Source organism: Alexandromys fortis, unplaced genomic scaffold (genome assembly GCF_014885135.2).
Source record: "Alexandromys fortis isolate MF-2015 unplaced genomic scaffold, M_Fortis_MF-2015_v1.1 scaffold_4, whole genome shotgun sequence".
Lineage (NCBI taxonomy): Eukaryota > Metazoa > Chordata > Mammalia > Rodentia > Cricetidae > Alexandromys > Alexandromys fortis.
This window is the reverse complement of record NW_026067944.1, coordinates 30,326,064-30,345,883: the sequence shown is the minus strand read 5'-3', so window position 1 is coordinate 30,345,883 and position 19,820 is coordinate 30,326,064. Positions and strand designations below refer to the sequence as shown.

General features: G+C 47.9%; 1 protein-coding gene across 4 annotated transcripts in view; it reads left to right on the top strand.

Annotated features, from left to right (window-relative positions):
• Window positions 1-4,739: 4,739 nt before the first annotated feature.
• Boc (BOC cell adhesion associated, oncogene regulated) overlaps window positions 4,740-19,820 on the top strand; it is a 74,635-nt gene continuing 59,554 nt past the window's right edge. For 3 of the 4 annotated variants that reach the window (XM_050148952.1, XM_050148950.1, XM_050148949.1), the window contains exons 1-2: window positions 4,740-5,169; window positions 9,187-9,299. The gene's annotated coding sequence lies outside the window, so the exon portion shown is untranslated. The remainder of the gene's footprint in view (window positions 5,170-9,186; window positions 9,300-19,820) is intronic. The other variant, XM_050148951.1, reaches the window with a different exon arrangement.

Below are 19,820 nucleotides of genomic sequence, written 5' to 3'. Positions count from 1 at the left end.
GACCACACCCAGCTTAAATGTATCAGTCTTTTAAAAATATTTATTAGATTTATTTATTGTCATTTTATGTAAGTGTTTTGCCTGCATGTATGTTTGTGCACCACCTGTGTGCTCAGTGCCCACAGAGGTGAGGTTGTGGGAGGTGTATCAAATCTCCAGGAACTGGAGTTCCGGACAGCTATGAGCTACCACATGGATAGGTTGTGAGCTGTCGTGTGGGTACTGAAAATCGAACCTGGGTCCTCTGGAAGAGAAGCCAGTGCTCTTAACCATCTCCCCAGCCCCAAAGGTACCTTTCTTATCCCAAGAGCAGCAGCCTATAACTCATGAAAGAGAAGTGAGAAAATATTGTGTCTCATGGTTTGGGATGATGCGACTTTGTTGTTGGAGATCATAGGCCAATTACATTATTTTCCTTATCTGCAAAGTGGAGAAGATCAGTTCTACCCAGAATGGCTGTCATGGGGATTTTATACAAAATCTTTCCCAGAGACTGGGAGGGGAGAGTGTTCAGGGGTTATTAGCTTATTTCTTAGAAGGATATTGGGAAGGTCTAACAAGATAAGAACAGAACCAGGCTCCACGAGGTAGTGGGCAGTCAGTGTTCAACTCTCACACTTGAGTGTGGTCTTCACTGTGCCTGCTTGGCTTGGCAGCTGTTGCCCTTATCTGGGGAGCGCAATCCTCCAAAATGGGTAATTCAGTCAAGTCTCCACTTGGGACTTGTGTTTAATGATGTCACTTTTGTTTTTGATTCAAATGACCAGAGAGTTGGAAATGGTACTTCAGTAGGCTTCTGGAGCTCACCGTTAGAATATCAGAAGCAACAGTGGGGTTTAGAAGGTGATTCCCGTCAACTGGTCCAAAATTCTTCTAGAAGTTCACATTCGGAAAATAATCAGAATCATAAAGCTTTGTGTAAGATGTTTAGTCAAACTGTAATATAGGAGAGCAATGTAAGTGAAGCCTCTGAAATGTATGAAAATAGAACGATGGAACAAATCATCTTTGTGCTGCCATTCTGTCTCAACTGTTGAAATCAAACTTGGAAGATAGCTTAAAACCATGCGGGAAATAGTTGTGTTAGACTGGTAAACTTAAAAACCAACAAACTCAGCCTGGCAGTGGTTGCACACGCCTTTGATCCCAGCACTTGGAAGACAGAGGCAGGAGGGTCTCTGTGAGTTCAAGGATAGCCTGGCCTATGTAGTGAGTTTCAGGACACTCTGTCTCAAAAAAAAAAAAAAAAAATCAAGAAGCTCAATTTGGAAGGACATGAAGAAACTGGCTTCTACCTGAATTATCAATGCATAAGAAAAGGGGTAATGCAGATTTTGAATGAATCTCTCTGACTTATATTGTCCTCTAAAGATACTCTGACTTTTGATTCGATAAAAATCATCTACTCAGTGTGGAATACATATTGATGAGAAACAAGACAAAAAGGAAAAAAATGGCTACAACCAAAAACACACTACCAATGTTGTCCCTGGATGGTAGGCTTACCGCTGTAACGCCCCTGCTGAGTTTTTTCAGTAGTCTGAATTTCTTCAGTGCACATATTTTGTAATCAAGAAAAATATGAGAACAAAGTGAATAGCTAGCAAGTTCCCTATCACTCTTTTGTCTGTACCGTGGCGGTTCTCTCAGCACGCTCTCCTACGGGAACTCTGTGACTAAGGAGTCCTCGGCTTAGGTGGTCTGTGGGAGAGTCTGCAGCCCACCAAAAGGGGAGGAGCATTGCTCACCAGACTCTTGGCTTCTTCTGCACAGCTTAATGTCAGAGGCCAATGTGCAGTCCTTGACTATCCTTCCACTTCCCGGCAGGATAAATTAATAATTCATTATTAAATAGGAATAAATGCTTCCTTTTGGTGCCCATAAAGTCCCTCCAAAGCAGGACGCCAGAGGTAAACTGCCAGTAACAGAGTGCATAGCTGAGCGCTTTATTAACTCACAGTTCATCTAACACCATGGCTGGTGGATTAAGGTGAGGCTGAGTGGGTTCAGAAACTCACAGAGCCAGGCGTGGTGCCACGAGCTTTGTCACCTTTGTCTTCATGGAGGCAGAGGCAGGCAGATCTCTCAGTTCAAGGCCAGTCTGGTCTGCAAAGTGAGTTGCGGACAGTCAGGTCTACACAGAAAAACCTTGTCCCCCCCCAAAAAACCAAAACCAGCCAACCAACCAAAACAAAACAAAATAAAATCCAACACCGAGAAGGGGGGTGGGCAGGAGAGACAGAGGCAGAGACTGACAGAGGAAGGGAGGACGAGACTGTATGCTCTGGGCATTGAGGAGTGAGGAGATACAGTATGCCCGCTGAGCTATGAAAATAAACGCAATCACATTAATGCAAAGATCCAGGAAGACAATAAAGACATCTGAGGTCCCCACCGTGGGCCTGGTGCTGCGACATAGCTAAATCCTCTCCATTGACTTCTGCCTTGATTATAGTGCAGGTCAGTGGGCATGGTGGTCAGTCTGCCTGGAGGAGGTACAAGGCTGCAGATCCCTTTCCTGGCCAAACAGTGTTGGCAAAGACGAATGCTTTGACCAGGAATGCAAAGACTGTGTGGACCTAAGGCCAAAGTGGAAATAATCGGGAGTCCTAAGAGAAGACTAAGTGGAAGGGGTAGGAGATATATTTGAGGCGCTAAGCCATGATGGATCATATATATAGGGGATGAAAATCTGAGAACTTCAAGAGCCATTTTCTTCCTGGATCCCACCATCGCTGATGGGATTGGTACTTCCAAAGTATCTTTGCAAAGCCGGGGCTGGAGAAATAGCTAAGTGGCTAAGAGCACTGTCTGCTCTTTCAGCGGTTTCAGGTTCAATTCTCAGCACCCACATGGTAATTTACAACTGTCTATAACGCCAAGTTCAGGAGATCCAACGCCTTCTTCTGGCCTCCACAGACACCAGACGTGTATGTGGTAGATGATGTTCATGAAGGCAAAACACCCAAACACATAAAAAAATTAAATTAAAACCTTAAATAAAGCAGACAAATTTCCCTACTTGGGGCTCTAGGGAAAGGTGGTTTGCACAATAGTAGAAGACTGGGTGTCGCTGGTCCATTCCTTTCCTTTGGGGATTAGGAGTTCTGCTCCCAGGGTGGTTCGCAGGTGATTCTGGCCTCATTGCACTGCGGAAGGACAGCAAGAAGACAGGGGCTCACATCATCACTGAACAGGGGAAGACATGGGTCTTGGAGGCTGTTCTTTAAGACTGACGAACATTAGAAGAGAAGGAAGTGTGCACGTATGGGGGGATGCTGCCGGTGGAAGCGTCAAAGAGGGATCTCAGAGCCTTTTCATTGTCTTATTAAGAAGATTTCATCCACTTGATCCCATTTTGCCACAGGGGATATGCCCAACAATCTAGGCAGGTAGAGAATGGCAGAAGTGTCAGATAAATCAATGCAGAAAATGACTTCTCCTTTAAGTAGCAAACACTGGAGGAAAGACTAGTAGAAAATGTGGAATCTTTCTTTCTCTCCCGCCTCCTGATTCAATTAGAATCATGTGCTGAACATAAACTTCTTTTTTTTTTTTAACTGATGAGAACGAAAAACAACAGAAAACAAAATCGTGGCCTATACAATTTAAGTGACTTTTTCTGTCACAGTGACTGAGTCCCAAAGCCACCTTTCTTCTCAGGGACAGCGCCTCTGTCTTCCCTGGCAGACCCACTCCAAGGGCCGCCTCCTCTCCACCTTGGACCGTGACTTTGACAAATGGCTTAACTCCTGAAGCATGAGACATAACGAAGTCTTACAGAGTCTGCTTCATCCTCAGAGAAGGATTCTTACTTCGGTGTCTCCAACTTAACTCAGCATTGGACTTGTGGAAAAGAGGTTTTTGTTTGTTTGTTTGTTTGTTTGTTTTTTAATGTGGACCAGAGGAACCAACAGGATCAGATCACCTGAAAATTCGAATAACTCTTGCCTAGCACAGACCTACTGAGTCAGAAATTGGAGGTGGAGCCTAACCATCTGGGTTGTAGCAATTTGTCCTAAGTTCTGCTACAACGGGTTTGAAAACTGTTGTGGATGTTTTCTGTCCAACCATCACAGAGGTAACGAACTAACTCTGCGACACCACTCCCTTCCCTAGGATGATGAATGGAGGTCAAGCCAAGGACCTGGCAAACCCTTCCCAGCCAACCCAGAGAGTCTGGTAAGGCTGCCTTATGGCTTTGCCTTGATGAGGTCTCTTATCGTTTCCCTAATTGTCCCGCCCCCACTTTTTGGAGGGGGAGGGTGCCCCGCTTTTATTAATTGTGATTTTTGTTTTTACTTACTTATCTGGCAGGGTTTTGTTTTTGTTTTTGTTTTTGTTTTTTTTCAGAATGAAAAAGACATTGAGAGGTGGGTGTTAGAAAAAGGCTGAGGGAGGATAGACTGGTGGCCATAGGGTTTTGCTGACCAGAGGAAGGGTCCAAGGTGAAGCTAAACAGGATAGAAGGCACCCCGTGAGTGGGGGAAAGCATTTTCGGTGTGGGCAAGGGAACAAAGTTGGAAGGACCGAATGAGTCTAACGCGGAGCAAAGAAAGTAGGCGTTAAGGGGGAAATTGTCCTAGAGTTTAGGGGGACTGTGTGTGCATGTGTGTGTGTTTTCCCCCAGTTTCCTTTCCAAGACTTTTTCTTTGCTCCCTTTCGCTCCTCCCCCTCCTCCCCGCCTCCTCGGCTCCCCTCCCCTCCCCGAGCGGTAATGGGAGGCTCCTAGGCAGGAGAAGCAAAAGAAGGAATTGTTTGCAAGTTCAGTCATCCAAAAAAGCGTCTTCCATATGGAGGGATTGGGTGCGCTGGGCGCGGCGTCTCCTGGCTTGTCCTCCTGCTGCCGCTGCTGCCACCACGGCTCCCGCTTCCTGCAGCGGGGACCCTGAGCTGGGTTTCGCTGGTGTCAGCTCCGGCCGCGCTCACACACGCTCGCACCTCGTACCCGCCGTGGCCACACAAGCCTTTCCTTTTCGGCGTGCAACTTCTGGGTCTCGGGCTCCTTTGTTGCTCCAGCTGCCGCTACTCTCCCGTGGTGTGTGTCCCCGCGTGTCACCGCTCTGTGCGAGTGTGTCGGTGCTGCGCGGGGCCGTGTGGCCCTCTCCGCGCCGCCACGCGGGACCCGGAGTCCCGTCCCCCTCTTCCCAGGCTCCGGCTGCTGGAGAGGTGAGTCATGTCACTGAAGTTTGTTTTCTTTTCATAAAAAGTTGTGTTTATTTGTTGGTTTGGGGATTGGAGGCGTGTGGGAGGCGGCCGCCCGCCTCACGATGCGGTCGGCTCCTGCGAGCGCTGCTGCCCGGCAGCGCTGGGCTGCGGCTCCCACTGGGGCTCCGGGTCGGGGCTCCTAGTGTTTGACTGGGATTCGGGCTTGGGCTCAGTTGAGGCTCCGGGTGTTCTGCTGGGACTCAGATGGGGTTTGGATCCCTGGGCTGGGGCTCGAGCACTGAGCTGGGGCTCGGACTGCGGCTCAGAGCGCTGAGCTGGGCTTGGGTTTGAGCTTCGATTGCTGATCTGGGCTCCGAGTGGGGCTCCGGGCGCTCGACTGGCTCCAGCTAGTGTCAGGGCCTGACGCTGCACGAAGTTCCCGGGGCCGCCGCTGCTCGTGCTCCGTTGCCCGGCTCCGGGCCGCCGCGCCTCCCTCTCTAGCCCGGTTTGGATGATTTTGCTCCCGCGGTTTCCGGAAGCTGCTCCGGTGGTAGGAGGGCGCGGACATCTTCCCAAACTTACCCCGAAGACTGACACTGTGCCCCGGCTGGCCAGCCAGGCGATGGGAACAAGTCTACCCCCAACACCCATTTGCCTCTTTGGGAGGAGAGTTACCACCAGCGTTTTAAAAGGAAAAACTATTTCTAAATAAGGGACCGAAGAAGACCCAAAAGCTAAACTGCCCCCAAAGAATCCCCTTGACTGGACGGTGGGTCGGGGATACTGAATTGGCGTCTAGAGGTATTTGTGGGGCTGAAGGATCAGCAAGATCTGTGTGTGTGTGTGTGTGTGTGTGTGTGTGTGTGTGTGTGTTCCACTGGGATTGTGTTCTGGAGATTTTGTTTCTGGCTTTGGAAGGGCCTGTTAGTTTTCTAGGTGGAAAAGAGATGTGGGGAGTGGGAGGCAGGCAGACCTGAGGCGTAGGGAACTAAAGGAACATTGGAGGTGATTTTGCTGACATGTGGAGATGAACCAGGCCCAATCTCTTGAAACAAGTGTTGTGCTCCTGTAGAGATGTGGCAGCTACGTCTAAGAATATGCAAACCACGTAGCAGCGATCCCAAACAGGCACTTTCTGGGTGTGGTGAGGTGTTCTGGGCTCCCTAGTCCTTCCATGCAAGTTTTTTGAACTGTAGTTACCTCTTACTGGATTAAGTGACACGAATATTCTGTTTCAGGCCTGTGTTGCCAGCACGTTTATCACCTAGCTTTTTGTTGTACAGATTTTTGTAAGCATGAACCTTTAATGAATGTAGCTTTAAGAATTCTTGAATATGTAAACACTTCTGAGCTATTCTACCACTGGGTGCTAATTCTAAGCAAGCAGCCCAGAGCTGCGGTGATTTGCTTTCTTTCTGTCTGTCTTTCTTTCTCTCTCTCTCTCTCTCTCTCTCTCTCTCTCTCTCTCTCTCTTTCTTTCTTTCTTTCTTTTTTGGATAGCTTTGGTTTGGCCAATAGTATTTCCATTTTCTCAAGAATAGTGTGGAAAACATTTAAAAGATCCTGTTGAAGCAACATGAGGGGCTCAGATGCCCTTCCGTCTGGATGGCCTGATTCTTGAGCTTTCAAAGTGGCTCAGGGCAAGAGGTTGGCCATTTTGAGGTGTGTAACAGGTTTCCCAGGAGCACTCTGAGGTCTTATAATTGGCCCTTTTTAATGGTCTCATAATTGAGACCCAGGAGGTTCCCATGGTGATCTTGAAGCACTCTCGGGTCAGCGGGACAGAGTTTGAGGTGGAAACAGCAGTAGAGTTATGATTTCCCAGCTTGATGAGTTTTTGGAGCGAGTTTATGCAAAGAGAAAAAAATGAAAGAAGTTATAGCTCTCTCGCTGTGCCTGGTGGCTGATGCTGCCAGCCCGGGTAGAGAATGAGGATCTGTCCCTTCGGGAACTGGTTAGAGGCTGCCTATACTCATGAAATCCAAGGACTGAGATGTCAGACACTGCCCTTTGACCCACTTTTATATCTCAGAGGTACAGCGCTGCAACTAACTTTCACGGGGCGGGGGGGGGGGCAAATCGTGGGCAGCTGGAAGTGCATGTTGGCAGAGTCCAGGATGGGCAAGTTCTTTGACCACATCTGGGGAGGAAGAGTCTAGGTGGATACCTTGAGAGGAACCTGCTTAGCTGCTAGCTGGTTGGCCAATTCAAGATAAAGGGTGTAATTTATGTCCCTTTCCATCCTCCAAATGAGTCCAGAGATTTTACTGTCTTTGAAGTGTTTTTTTTTTTTCAGTGGCTTGAGATCCCTGATCTCTTCAGAGGCCTCTCAGTGGTTTCCATGGCCTGATGTGAATAGGAGATTATTCATGAAGTAATTCTGTTGACTTCCTCACGGGCTCCTGGGGTTTAAGAAAAGAGGGCAAGAAGTGAGCCCAAGGATCATAGTATTCCAAGGGCCCTGGGGGGTCTGGGTTCAAATTTCAGCAGCCACTGATACGCTTAATGACTTAGGGTTTTGTCGGTGTCTTTCCAGCAACAGCTGAAGAACCAACTGCACTAGGTAATTACCGCCTACTATTTTCTGGTCTCTGAATAAGAAAGAGTGGACCAGGCTTCAAAAGATGTCATTATACGTTGGGAGTTTGCTTTCATTCCTCCACACTCCATGCTCCCTTGTCTTGTGGGGAAGAGAATGGAAATGGGAGAGAGAGAAAGGAAGGAGATAGGCTTCCATTTTTGAAAACTCCATTTCGTTTAGCATGGTAATTTCTTGTCACTTCTACACTCAGCAAATATTGATGGTGCATCAGACACCAGGCTGGGAGCCTCCTTCTCCCAGGAGAGTCCGTTTTCTTCATCAAAGAGCAGCTCCCCTCAGTTTTTGCTGATTATATAAACATCTACCACTACTTGCAAAAATGTTTTGATAACTACCCGTAGTCCCATCCAATGGCCAACTTCTCACTTTTCCTTTGCGCATATGTGCTTCCCGCGACTGTGAAGAAAGTGTAGACAGTTGTCGTCAGACAGTTGTCGTCAGACATCTCTGGGGTGTCTTTACAGCGTGACCAAAGACTCAGAGAGAGCGCGTATATCTCACCACATTGCTGTTGATGGAATAAATTGATTAATGAATAAATGTTGAGGGAATCAATCAAATCCTAACTGTGCTCTCCCTAGCCTGTAACGTGTCTAGAACTGGTAAGCTGGACTCAAGTATTTGGAGTAGTCGAGCTGGTAGAACATGTTTGGCTTGCATCTAGAAATCCATGCTTACAGCAGCTTGCCTAGGGAGGAATTTTGCCTTTGGGTCCTTCAGGGTTGGTTCGAGTGGGGAGGTAGGATTCGGGGGGGGGGGGCTATTAGGATGTCTCAGGTGGTAATGTGTTTCACGCGCCAGCCCTGAAACTCCAGGCACACTGCCCCCAGCTGCCGCCCTCGGTCCCTGCATCCGTCAGCTTTGCCTCCTTCTTCACTCTCGCCCTGTCCGCCTTGCTCTTTCTTTGGCTATGCTGCCATCCCTTCTTCATTCCCACGGCCACCATGATTGACACCACCTCACCATTACCCACCGTGTATTCTCTCTCACCTGCCACTCAGCCTTTTCTGTGTCCTCCATCCCACTCTGTGGTGCTAAAACCTTCTGCTCTGGTTGACCACATACAGCTGCCCATTGTTTTCTGATGAGCTTTTCCCCTGTCTCCTACCCTGCCATCCCGGGGCTGCATCCACATTAAGCACGAGCACTGCTTATCTATTTTTAAGAAGTACTTTATGAATGTTAATGAAAGTGTGCTGCTGGATGCAAAGATAATGGTGTTGTAAAATATAATCATTGTTCTTTGTTGCTCATCAGTTCCTGCAGGAGGTAGGTAACTGGGAAATTTAAGAGGCCTATGATCTTAGGGGGGAAAAAACGTTGTTCTTCTCTTTCCTTATCCATAAAATGAATTAATAAGGGATTGCTGAGGTTTATAGCACTGCACTTATAAACAGCAAGGACTGCAGAACTGTGTTTGTTCCCATTGTTCGCAGGGTGAAACAGCTCTCTTTGTCTTCAGTCTGGAAATAGACTTCGTAGACTCCATGACCCATGAAGTCTTGTCAACATCCGCCTGAGGGAACCAGGGAGGAAGCAGATGGCACAGGTGAGGTCTTCTGCTCCTTGTCTTCCCTCTCTGGCCTGGCGAGTCAGCTGTTCCTTCATGTTCTGTTACCACCGAGACGGCAGTGTTTCTCATCCCTTAGTTCTGGAAGGGTCCTACTTTGAACAGAAGGTAGATTTCGGGTTCTTCCTAGCAGCTTATACACTCTTGTGGGCAAAGCTTGTGGCGGCCATGTTAACCCCCTTTCCCAAGGCAACCCCTGCCAGATATGTCGGAGACGGATTATTAAGCAAGAGATTTGGAGTCTGTGCTAGCTGTGGAAAAGTCCTGCGTAGGTTTGGGTGAGGAATGCGGAGTGTTTATGTCTCTGTCAGTGGTATCACAGTGGATGCCTTGTGGTCTGATGTACCAGGCATTGTTTATCCCACCAAAACCAGAGGGATTCTGCTTCTTACTGTCTTCTAAAATATAGCTAGGGAATAACTTCTCTTTTCCTAATGACGAATTTGGCCTTATCTTCAAAGGAGGCCTTTGAAGTTTGGGACAGGATTATTGGGCAGAGAGAAGAAATTATAGCAATAATGCACAGTGAATTCATTCTGCTTGCCAGAGAACATGTTGAGAAAGCAACAGAGACTGTAGGCTAAGCAGTCCTGATGAAAAATAACCCCAAAGAAGCCAAGCGCTGAGAAGTATGGCCAGAGAGCATCGTTCTTCTCAACTGAGTTTGCGCGATGTTAGGCAAGTTGAAGGTGAGGAAGTGTGGCCAGGCCGGCGCCTCCCTCCTTTCATTGGCCTTTTACTGCATACATGTTCTGCCCCCGGCGTCATGGCATGAGTTTTGCCAACTTTCTTCAAGGGTCCATTTCTAGTGTTTGCTGGGAGAGTCCATAGCATCCAGCAGTCCATTGCTGGCTGGAAGGGAAATGCAGAGCAAACCCTGATGCTAATGCATCAGCTAAGAAGTACTTCCTGAACCAGGGGACAAAAATTCAGACTGAGTGAGTCAAAGCCTGGGGCCAGCAGTCCGGCAGTCCAGAATGTTCTTTCACGTCTGCCTGTATGAGTTGTTCTCTAGTTTCTCCCTGAAAATCATTTCTCCCTCTGTGGGTGACTAAGCACGCTGGAGACATGGGATACCAAAGTATTTCTGTTTGCATTTTTAAAAAGGGTTTCTGAAATGAAAACAGAATCTCTTGAGTCTGGGTCTTGAATATGTTTTTAGGATCAGTCACTGGATATTTTTCAGGGGGAAAGGAATAATTAGATGATTTTGTTCCTCTCTCAACTCCATCAGATTTTCTCTTGAGAATTAGAGAAATGTTCATTGTGGTGGTGTACACCTTTAATCTCAGCACTAGGGAAGTAGAGACAGGAGGATTGCTGTGAGTCTGAGAGTTTGAGACCAAGCTGTTCTATATAGAAATACCCTAGAGAAAGAGAGAGAGAGATAGGAGAGAGAGAAACATGTGTCTGAATTTAGCATTTTGCTTGCCGGTCGCATTTGCTCCCATGCATATCTCTGGATATATAAATGTCTGCAGCAGGTTTACATGACTCTGAAGTCCATCTCAGAGTAGGAGGCAAGGGAGATAGATGTATTTTAAAGGCAACTAAGTCACGGAGCTTCCCAGTTGCCCCCAAACCTCCTGGGTTTCTGACAGCTGGCCATCACACAGGATAGGTGGTGAAGATGGTTGAAGATGGCTGGTCTTTGGGAGCCCCCACTCAGAAAAGACTAGACATAGATTTCCTAAGAAAGCCCCACCACCACTTTCCCTGGCTCTGCCAACAGTTAGATTAGTCTAAGCCAAGCTCCTTTACCAGCCCATGCTTACCTAACATTATAATCCCAGAGGTTTATTAGGTATGGGTCACAGCTAATTGAAGAGGAAAATTGGGGGTTCTGGGTTTATTGGTTTTCCATGAAAGCCAAGGCTGCCCTTAATTATCTCACAAATCGCCTCTCCCACGTGATCCTCTTTCTGAAGTGACTGTCATCTTCCAGCAGTTTTCCATAGCTGCGCTCAAGGGAGGCCAATGTGTTAACATGTCAGTTAGCACAGTGCCTCCTTTTGCAAATGCAGCCACATAAAGTCCTGGCTGTTCACAGCCGTTTACCTCTGTCAGTATGAAAGGATGCTTTGTAGCGGGCCAGTATACTTGTACACTTATTTGTTGCCTTACAACTCGGAATTAGATTCCATTGTATCGCCACATAGGCAGGTCTGCAACCCTTCCTTCAGACCCTGAGACCCCTGGTGGTCTGCCATCTGTAAGACCGAGTCAGCCCAGGTGACAACCCAGTCAGGTGATTTCTCTTCTATAGGCTTCTGTTGCAGACATAGAGGCTGGGGCAGCAGCCCGGCTCTCACCCTGCTGGACTGTGGCAACTTGCCAGCTAGTTCCACTGGGTGGTCTTTGACAATAAATGAAAGGGCTTGGGGGAGTTTAGCTCTCCTCCCCAAAGGGGAACAACAAGGTGCCTTTCTATAGGTGGGCTTTACATGGGCGGCCAATCCCCTTGTCACAGACACACCACCCGGGTCTTGAATGTGGGAGAAAAGAATCCAGAGGCTTGTCTGAAGGTGGCATTGTATGGCGCTCATTTGTGATGCCCCGATTTTACAAACGAAGCCTTGTTCTTAGGTACAAGTGTGTGAGGACACACGAGCAGCAGGTACGCTTCACGAAACAAAGATTTCATCCTCACTTCTTAGAGAATCAAACCCCACAAGGCTTCCTACTCCACCACTCAGGGGGGCAGCCATGGACAACTGGAATAAGAGGCAGCAGTGACTTGCCTGGGCCTTTTCACAGTGCCTGCGCCTTTTCTAGAGATGGACAGTTACAGTCGTTTACAGAACACCCACTGTGTGCCGGACCTCGAGTCCAGCACTACCTAATCCGTGTAGCCTTCCAGCAGTCCCTTGAAGATGGCCCTCACCACTGCGCTCTGCAGATAAGGGTGCAGAAGCCTAAATAAGTACAGTGACTTGTTTCTGGTTTCTGGGCTGGTAAGTGGCAGAGCCAAGATGTCATTACAGTCCGCTAACTCTGAAACTCTCATTTTCAAAGAAGTAAAGCAGCAAATACGCTCCTCCCCAAAGCAAAGCCCCTTGACTTAGAGAACTGTTTTCTTTCGTAACTAACTGCACGTAAGGGGCAGGTGAGATCCTTCATGAGACTTGTCCTAAATGCCCTCAGTATGAAGCCCGGACCCAGATGGAGGGTGCATGCATCAGCACTAAGGATGCTGGGCTCTGTGGCAGAGCCATGTTGGATTTTTGTAAGCCATGGTGAAAGTTACAACCACACTGGGTTTCGTCTCAGACCATGAGACTTGCCCCTCCCCTGGGACATTGTCTGAATCGCCTGGATCTAGGCTCCGCTTAAGTGCCAGATGAATCCATTTGCACCTAGAATCTTTGCAAGTCTAATCAAGCAGGTCCTCCACTCCCTCAGTGGGGTGAGGGGAGAGCTGTTTGGCCTAGTAGACACTTCGGTCAGGAGAAGTGGCAGCTTGTATAGAAAAATACCCCAGGGAAGGAAGTAGCAGCCTTGTCAGACAGGTAACTGACAGGGAGATGCTTCCTTGAAGGCAAATATTCAGCAGGCAGCCAGCAGAAAGGGCTGGACAGGCAGTTACCTGCAGGAGCGCTAACACCCCACTCCCTTCAGGCTTCGGATTGTGCTAGAAGTTTTGGTACAGAGGATGTGTGTGTAGTTAGGTGCTCTCCCCCTCCCTGCAGCTTTTGGTGGGTGGAGGTGTGAGCGTAGGTGTATGTGTGTATGGGTATTTGTGTGAATGTGGGCATTTGCGTGTCAGTCACGGTGTGAGTGGGAAGGGCAGGGGACAGCGTAGGGTGCTGGCGTTCATCTTCTAGTTTGTAAAAGCAGGATATTTCTGCTGTCCTCTGCTATGGACACCAGGCCATGCGGCCACACTAAGCTTTACCTGGGCTTTTGTGAGCCCAGTTCAGGTCCTCTCCCTGGTGTGGCGAGCAGTCTGCTTCATGAGTTCCCTCCCCGATGCCAGCAGCTGCGTATGCTCCCTGTTTTTCTTTAACAAACAAAGGAAGCCTGAAGTCACGATGATATTCTGGCTGTGGAGAGACGTGGGATGCCTGGGTTTGCAATACAGAGGTGCGATGAAGTAGTGGCTGCCTCGTCTCCATCCTTGTGTATGCAGTGACCTGGCACAGGGGACGCAGGTAGAAAACGTTCTGCTGGCAACTGAAAAGCCCAAGCTGTCACAGCTGTGCTCACCAACCCTGAGTTCGAATATAAGAAATTCCAGGGTATCAGCTAGATGTTGGGCTGGGCTCAAGGGCGACCTTGCTTTCCTTTGCAAGATTCTGAATAGGAGGTCATTTGATCAACAGAAAATCTCTTGGGTCCTTCCAGGCCTCCGCTCTCTCCCTCCCTTTGGGAAAAGACCGTGAATGGTCTCAGCGTCCATAGGAGTTGGATTGGAAAAGAACCCTTGCAACAGAATTCGAGGCAGGATCTTTCTTTGCTAAAGAAAGGGATAGGCATTAGAAGGTCTATGCTGTGGGGAAATACTTTGCAGGAGGATCGGGAACTTAGGTGTGTGTCATCCTAACTCAGGGGAACCTGCCTAGGTTCAACCTGCCTTTGCCAATTGCTGGTGTGCAACCCTGTCCACGGTACCTGAACACTGGGATACTAGTTTCTTTCTTCCTTCCTTCCTTTCTTTCTTTCTTCCTTCCTTCCTTCCTTCCTTCCTTCCTTCCTTCCTTCCTTTCTTTCTTTCTTTCTTTTTTTCTTTCTTTCTTTCTCTATAGCCCTGGCTGTCCTGAACTCACTCTGTAGACTGGACTGGCCCTGAACTCACAGAGATCTGCCTGCCTCTGCCTCCTATGTGCTGGGATTAAAGGCTTGCACCACCATTCTTTTCTTCCCAAACCAACCAAATATGACAACTGTTTATAGAGCATTTACAATCTATTGTGATCCAAAGATGATCTGTATGTATATGGGAGAATTAAATTAGATGCAAACCCTATGTACACTATTTTATGTAAAGGACTTGAACCTCCACCGATTTGGGCATTCTTAGGTAGATGCTGGAGCCAATCCCAGGGATGTCAAGAGATAATTATACTTGTCCATAGACCCACACAGGCAATGCTTTCTGGGGCATGTGTATATGGGAACACGCAGAAGGGGGGCGCTGTGGAGTTCTAGTGAAGGAGTGAGTTAGTGTGCTTGTCTTAGAGAAGCCTGAAAATGGTGGACAACGGAGCAGTGTCTCCTCAAGGGGCAGATTTGGGGAACATTTATAGGTGAGCCAGCTGTTCTGTCTCATGTCCCCTCCGCCCTTTCTTCTTCACACACTTCAGTAGAGTTCATGGAAAATCTCCTTTTTGCACTGCACACCTGCCCGGGAGGCGCAGAGAAGCTGTGCACTGTATTTCCTGGGTTTTGACAAATATAAGATGCCCTATGTCTACCATTGCAGAATCACACAGACTCGTGGCTCGCACCTGATCACCTGACCGTTCCTCCCTCCTTCCTCCAGCTGCCTGGTGGCACTGACCCCGTCACTGTTCACAGTATCACCCAGCAGGTGGCCGGGATCACCCAGGCAGGCTTCATTCACTTTCTAGTGTTCTGTTTAAAACGCGGCTTTCTCTCTCTCTTTGCACTTCACATGCATAACCAGCGAGGGAAGTAGAGGTTGGCAAAGCAGGGGCTTCAAACCCTTTGCTGACTCCCTCCTTACCGGAGCCCCGTGGCTCCGTAGTGAGACCCCCTAACTCCCTGTCCTCTTCCTGGCCTTGCCTGACTGTGGTGCTACTGGAGTTTAGCCCAGCCTGGTGCACTATCAGGAGTTGCCTGTGTTTCAGCTGGGCGGATCTTCCTGGACCACTTGTAAACATACGGGCAGGAGGCGTACATGGCGCTGTTTGTTTTACTTTGGAGCTGTGAGCGAGTGTGTGGAAGTGCCGGTCCCCCTGGGCAGGTAGCTGTAGAGCCCTTGTACACTCGCATGCGGTGGCAGGCCATAGTACCCTAAGCCTCTGTGATGTCTGTGCTCAGCTCTGAGGGTGATGGAGTCTTGGGGCCTGTTTTGTGGTCATTATAGAGGAAGCCCAACCACAGCATTAAAAGATCCAATGAAACAGAGAAACTTTTTCCACCGAAAGGTATTTGGTTCTTGCCAGCCTTGAAAACTGGAAATCTCAAGGAGTTCAGGGGCAGAAACCTAGTATGTTTTAGGTACTCAGCGTTCACTGTAATTACAGGGGCTCACTGGGGAAGAGGTGATGAGGACAGATTTGACACTGGGAGGCGTTCCTCCATCTCCACACTATCCCCGAGCCACATTTAAAGGAAAGAAGGGCTATGTGAATGGGAAACCATACCGTCATCTAGAACTGGCTGACAAGGTTAACAATGAGATGATGTATTCAGAAGACCGAGATCCAAGGCTGAGAACAAGCATTTGAATCCAGACCCCAGCTCCATTCCTGTTCTGAGTGAACAGAGACCTGAAACAGGGTGGTACCTTCTCATATTGAAAGATGTCGGCCAGATGTGTCAGATTCGGAGCAATGGAGGAATAAAACTCATAGGGACCTTGGGAAGTCAGCCATTAGGTGGGAAGTTCCATGCTGATGATCCAGCCTATCCACCCCTCCACTGTCTTCCTCCATCCAGCCCACTCTTCAATCTATAACCTGACCAGTGGATACTTTTGGATGGCTTTGGCTGCCACGCCTTTGTTCTGACTCCCATGGAATGCACACTGGTCCAGGTTTGCTCCTGGGACTGTAGGAGCTAATGCAATACAGCGTGTGGCCAGCACTCCTCAGTCAAGTTGCCCTTGCTACGATTATACCCTCGGAGTGGAGCCCCCTGGTTTGTCTTCGCTGTCTGGAACTTGTGAGGCCAGCACAATGACCACTGACCATGCAGAAGAAACCTTGGCCTTTGCCGCAGTTTACCTGGGCAGGCGGAGGATAGGGGTCTGCTGGCATGGGTGAATGTAGGGCCTGTGTCCTTTACAGACTGGAGTCTTCAATTCCGGGTCACCTTGTCCGCACTCTGTATCTCTTCTCCCAAGAGGAGAAGTAGAAACCCTGAGCGGAACTGGACATAGCTTCGATGGGTGCACCAAGTGGTAGTGCCTACAAGAAGGGACAGCCTTTTGTGAACAAAAAAAAAAAAAGAGAGAGAGAGAGAGACTATGCGATCTGACAGAGCATTTGGTTTCTATTCTGATATTGGTGGGTTGGGAGTTTCTCAGAAAATCTGATTATAAATACCCTATGCTGATCCTTTTAAAAATTGCCTTTAGTGGAAGTTGCAGGGTGGCCTTCTGAGACCTCTCGATGGTCCCCCTGTGGTCAGGGGTACAAGGAGGCAAAGGGTGGGTCTTGCTCCAAGTAGGGTTATTGGTGAAAGGACAGCTCTGGTGTGGTCTGGGTCTTCTCCGATATGTTGTCTCTAGAGCAATTGTAGAACTGGGGCTTGGCTCCCAGTTTGCTCCCCTACACATACCCCTCTCCAGAAAAAAATCGAGCCTCCAGGGCAGGTGGAACAGGGAGGTTCCTTAATAATTAAGTCCTGTCCGCTTTGAAAATCAGGAAGTGAAAAGGACATGCGTGGCCAATTGAAACGGAATCCTAGGCAGGCAGAACTAATCTTTCCCACACTAGAAATTAACCAAAATGCCAGTGCTAATGTCCCTGGAATGGGCAGGGGGTAGGGGGCCAGAGAGACGTTGATCACTGTATTTCAGCCAAGAAGGAACATGTGTCCCTGTGGTGCGGGCTTGGACCTGGCTTCCCTGCGTGAAGAATACCACCCACTAAAACTCATGACGCCCGTTGTGGCCTCACTCCATAGGAACTCTGAGGTTTCACACTGAGCTGTGACCTCTTACGCTGGTGTCCCAGGAGGCTTCCTACAGCACAGCACATTCCTCCCCAAGCTGTCACCACGGTGGCCAGCAGAGTAGCCGTCTTCTTGGCCAGATATTTATTGAGTCCTGTGTCCCCATCCCTCAAGACACTTACATCTCAGCTTCTGGAGACTTCCGAATCAAAGCAAGAGTTGACTGTACTGTGGCATCCACGTCTCCCCTCAGAAGCCCACTAGACTCCAACTACATCTCTACCAGTGTCTTACGACTGGGACAGAATAAGGAGGAAACCACTTTAAAAGGAGGAAAGATCGGGGGGGGGGGGGTATTGTTTGTTGCCTTCATTTGTTTGTTTATAGTTTCCTAAGTTTTAGACCCTGATCAAGTGTCTCCATCGCTTTGGGCCTGTGGTGAGGTGATGTGGGGAGCGTGTCCTGGAGGAAGGCTCCTTACTTCATGGTACCCCAGAGAAAACAGAGAAGGGAAGAGGTGAGGGTCCCAATATCCACTTTAAGGGAATGTGTCTAAGGACCGGATGTCCTTCCAGAAGGCCCCATCTTCTAGGATTTTGTCACCTCCTGATAACTCCACAGGCTTTGGATTAAACCATTAACATATGGGCCAATTGTGTGTGGGGGCTTAAGATACAAAACTAAAGAATTACTGAGTTGTCATCGTCATTGTCTTCCTCATCATCATTATATCATTGACAATTTGAGTCTCATCTGATTGGCTAACTCTAAATTATCTACAAGAGCCCATATTTTTGAAAATTTGACTATTTAGAGAGTTTTGTTCATTGACAGTTGAGATTTCATCAAGCTAAACTATCAAACAAATATCATATAGTAGAGGAGACAACCAGCAAAATGAAGAGACAGTCTACAGAATGGGAGATGATAACTACTACCGGCCACAATTGTCAAGACATGGGTCAGCCAAGGAGCCAGTCAAGACATGGGGTCAGCCTAGGTGCCAGTCAAGACATGGGTTCAGCCTAGATGCTAGTTAAGACATGAGGTCAGCCTAGGCGCCAGTCAAGTCATGCGGTCAGCCTAGGTGCCAATCACAGACGAACAGATAAAGAAATATGGAACACATATAGAAGACAGTATTATCCAACTGCATTGAAGACGAAAGCCCTATCAATTGCAGTAATAGCATATGAAGGGTTGGACTACCTCTTGGCCTGAGACATCCAGAAGGTTCCAAGGTATATACCTTTTCTATCCAGACCAGAGAACTTGCTGAAGCCAGCTTGGCAGAGCTGTTTGTCTTAAGTGACAGGACATTGGGTGGATAGGAGTTCCTCAAAATTGGTGAAGGCTTGAGAGTATCTTGCCATAGTTACCCTACTGTTAATAAAACATTTTGAAATCATTGTTTTCTAATCTAAACCTTCAAGCAAACATAAAGGCAGAAAAATAGTATTGCAAATCCTGTACAGTTGTTCTCAACATGGGGGTCCCACGACTCTTTCACAGGGGTCACACAGATATTCTGTGTATCATATTTATATTATAATTCCTAATAGTAGCAAAACTGCAATTATGAAGTAACAACAAAAATAATTTTATGGTTGGGGTCACCACACCATGAGGAACTGTATTAAAGGGTCACAGTGTTAGGAAGTTGAGAACCACTGACATACAGGGACAGTGTAAGTTTATTTTTCCTCTACAGGTTTGATACCCATCATCTAGGAAACTAACAAGCAATAGACAGAAACATGAGAAAGAGTGGACTGATTTTATTATGTTCCTGTAAGGACTGGAGATGAGGCCCACTGATGACAAGATGGTTGCTGAACTTAAGTAGAACGAATAAAGGAGAGAGGGCTTTGGCTCCTGAGGAAGGGGATAGCCCAAACTGTGGAGGGTTGGGGGAGAAACTATCTCCTGCAGATAAAGTCTCCCAGGTCACAGTCATCTGTGCTCATCGGTGCCTGAGCAGATGCTAGTCCCTCAGCTAGCCCCCCATCCAGCCCCTCAGTTAGTCCCTCAGCCAGCCCCCCAGCTAACCCCTTATCTAGTCCTTCAGCTCCTTCTTGTGGAAAGTGCCTAGTAGAGGTGAGGTACCTGGCAGAAAATGTTTGCTCATGCAAACAGATGAGCATTCCTTTTTGCAGAAGGGCATCTCTTGGCATGGCTGTGCATGCCTGTAATCCTGGCTTTCTGGCCCTCCAGAGGAGGCTGAGGCAGGATGATCAGCAATTGCAAGCCATCCTAGACTACAGAAGAAAACACAAGCAAAAGCAAAACAAAAATCAGAACAGCTTTTAGGAGACATTGTTGTGCCTGTGGAGATCTGCAGTTTTTCTGAAAACCTAACCTGAATATGCCAAAGGGATCTATTTTGGAGTTGGAAATTTTTCTCTCTCCTATTCTTCACAGGGATTCAGCAATTATCAAGATAGAAGTTTTTCTTTCTTTCTTTCTTCCTTTCTTTCTTTCTCTCTTTCTCTCTCTCTCTCTCTCTCTTTCTTTCTTTCTTTAGTCTCTCTTTCTTTTTATTGTGTGTGCTTGTTTGTTTTTTTGGTTTTTTAGACAGGGTTTCTCTGTGTAACCTTGGCTGTCCTGGAATTTGCTCTGTAGTCCAGTCTGGCTTCCAACTCAGAGATCTGCCTGTCTCTGCCTCCCGTGTGAGTGCTGGGATTAAAGGTGTGTGCC